This window comes from Benincasa hispida, chromosome 12 (genome assembly GCF_009727055.1).
Source record: "Benincasa hispida cultivar B227 chromosome 12, ASM972705v1, whole genome shotgun sequence".
NCBI lineage: Eukaryota > Viridiplantae > Streptophyta > Magnoliopsida > Cucurbitales > Cucurbitaceae > Benincasa > Benincasa hispida.
In genome coordinates, this window is record NC_052360.1 from 58,290,121 (window position 1) to 58,293,764 (window position 3,644).

Genomic DNA, 3,644 nt, shown 5'->3' on the forward strand with positions numbered 1-3,644 from the left:
ATGAACAAAATGATGAGGTAACTCTAGAACCTTCTTCTAAAATTAATTGTTTGTAGCTTTTGAAATATGCAAAATGATTTAGAAAACTTAGTTCTAAGTAGTTGTGCTTTAAAAAGAAAATACAATGTTTTATCTAGTAAAATAATGCTCTAATAAGTCTTTACTTGAAGAAATTGCTTGCTTAAAAGAGAATGAGCATGATGCTATGCATATTGATGAAATGAATATCTCTTGTGACAAGCATGCTTTTGATTGTGATGAGAAAAATGCCTTGCTTGACAAAGTTAAATTTCTTGAGAATGATAGTTGTGAAAAAGATAATTTGATTAAATTACTCAAAGAAAAGGAATTTAGTGCTTTTCAAGAACTTGATAAGGTTAAAGAATCTATTAAAAAGTTGACAATAGGTGCTCAAAGATTAGACAAGATAATTGAAGTAGGCAAGTGGTTGCTCGAGGCACATGACGGGAGACCCATCCATGTTTGGCTCTCTCTCCAAAAAGGATGGAGGTCTTGTAACTTTTGGTGACAACAAGAAAGGTAAAATAATTGGTAAAGATAGTATAGGTAATGAATCTTCTATTTTAATTGAAAATGTACTTTTAGTCGATGGTTTGAAGCATGATTTACTTAGTATTAGTCAATTGTGTGATAAAGGCTTTAAAGTTGTGTTTGATAAAAAGAATTGCATCATTGAAAATACTAGTGATAGAAAAGTTATATTTGTTGAAAATAGAGATGAAAATGTTTATACTATTGATTTGAATGATTGTCCTATTAATGATAAATGTTTATCGGCTTTGCATAATGATTCTTTGTTATGGCATAGAATACTAGGACATGCTAGCATGCACTTAATTTCAAATATTTCCAAGAATTCTTTGGTTAGAGGTCTACCCAAATTTAAATTTAAAAAAGACAAAGTTTGTGATGCTTGTCAAATGGGTAAGCAAACTAAGTCCACTTTAAAATCTAAAAATGTAATCTCTACAACTAGACCCCTTCAACTATTACACATGGACTTATTTGACCCTTCTAGAATTGCTAGTTTTGGAGGGAACTATTATGCGTTTGTGATAGTTGATGATTTTTCAAGATTTACTTGGGTTTTGATGCTAAAACATAAGAATGATGCTTTGAAAAATTTTTCTAGTTACAAAAAGAGTTCAAAATGAAAAAGGTTTTTTGATTTCTAAAATTAGGAGTGATCATGGAGGAGAATTTGATAGCAATGCTTTTGAAACTTTTTGTGAAGAAAATGGTTTTTCTCATAATTTCTCAACTCCAAGAACTCCTCAACAAAACGGTGTAGTTGAAAGGAAAAATCGTACTTTGCAAGAGTTTGCTAGATCAATGTTGCACGAGTATGGTTTACCTATATACTTTTAGGTCAGAAGCCATTAACACCGCTTGTTATGTTTTAAATAGAGTTTTAATTAGACCTTCTTTGGATAAAACTCCTTATAAACTTTGGCATAACAAAATTCCAAATATTGGGTATTTCAAAGTTTTTGGTTGTAAATGTTTTATTTTGAATAACAAAGAAAAACTTGAAAAATTCGATTTTAAGATGGATGTTGGTATTTTCCTTGACTATTCCTCTACTAGTAAAGCTTATAGAGTTTTCAATAAAAGAACTTTAGTAATTGAGGAATCTATGCATGTAGTATTTGATGAATCTTGTCATGTTATTTCTAATATCTAGTCTGGCGGTCAAAATTTAGCTCCTTTGCACTGAGGGTTGTAGGCTACTGTTCCATAAGGAGATGCGAGAGCGTCCTGAAAGTATGGAATTCTTTTTTGTATACATGAATAAAAGAGAAGTTAGTCGTCGGAGCATAATTCCCTTCGCAATAAACAAGAATCTGTGTGCAATAGAAAATACTTCCCAGAGACTACTGTACTTAAACCTTCTAACGAGAATAATGTTTTGAAGTAAGCCTCATACACATTCTAAGTCTAAGTAAAATGTATGTTATGTAAAAGGTTGGTATCATACTAGTTATGTCCAAATCCACTCACCAAGGGTATTTAATTGTTAATGAATTGAAGTCATATGATAGAACAACAGGAGGGAGGAAAGAGATGGGGTTGGATCCCAAGTGAGCCAACAAACTTAGACAACTGCATATTATTTGGACCAATTGTTTTATTTAAGTTCCACTTCAATAGTGGATTTAGGTTAACAAATGTATCTTTTTAACTCTAAACCGAAGAAGCTAAGGAACTGTTACCTAATTGAATGAATGACAGATTCCCATTAGGTACTACCTTACGTGCAAAAGTAAAACTACCCGCAAAAAATCCGCATTCAGGAATTCTATTAAATCTTGTATAGGTACATACCGAATTGCTACCAAGAAATATATTCTTTTGGCTGTTAGTGATTCTTAGACATAGCTTGATCTAGCCAATTTACCTACATAAATCGGGTCATTACTATGGTTAAATTAAAGAAGCATCTAAGTTAATACCTCTATAAGTTTATAATTCCCCTACATTTACCTTTTCATCTTTGTTCCAACTTAGTGATGTGCTCATTAGGTAGTTTTGTTTTTTACCTTCATTGGAATTTGACCTATTTAGAGCAAATACCTTGTGCTATTTTCTTGAACATATAAAAAATATCCATCCTTTGATTGTGTTTGATTTGGAGTCCAAGGGAAGAAAGCTAAGTTCTCCCATTATACTCATCTCAAATTCACTAGCATACATTTAGAAATTCTTCTAACACAAAGATGGATAGTAGAACAAAAAAAATATCATCCACATATATTTGTAACTAAAAGCATATCAATTTCTTTAGTCTTAATAAAAAAGGAGTAGTATTAATTTTATCCTTTTTAAATCCATTTCTCAGCAAGAAATTACTAAAATCTATCATACAATGCTTGAGCTTGTTTTAAGTCATAAAAAAGCCTTTTTTCAGCTTATAGACATATTAAGGAAAAATCAAAACTTTCAAACGCCGAAGCGTTGTTCTACATAAAAAATCCTCCATATATAACCATTTAAAAATGCACTTTTCACAATCCATTTGAAATACAAAATGAAATTACTTATAAAAAGCAAAAAGCAAGGCAACTCTAATAGTTTCAATCTAGCAACGGGTGCAAAAGTTTTTTCATAATCTATTCCTTCCTCTTGACAATTACCTTTGAGCTACAAGTCTAAGCTTTATTTCTAATGATATTTCCATTTCCAATCCATTTTATTTCTAAAGAAACCCATTTAGTTCCAAAAGATTTATAAAGCATGAGAGGGCCTAGGGACTACTCCATCCCAAACTTTATTCCTTTCACAATTAATTTATTATTTGCATAACTTAAATCCCAAAATCAAATCATTTTCGGGCATCTTTAAACTTTTTTGTTCAATTTGAGAAAAAACAAAGCAAGTATTAATTAAACATAATTAAGAGAGGACTGAGTTTTTCTACACCTTAATTCGAATCTGTACCAAGAATTAATTCCTTTGGAATGGAAGGAGCATACCTTCCACTCTTAAGGCATGGATGAAGAAAACTTTCTTCTTTTCGATTAAGCCCAACCTCTGGTGGGCTACTTGAAACAATTCTTGCCTTTGTCACAACAAGTTAAATCTCCAAATTTTCTTTTCTAAAAATACCTATAAATAGGCTCATC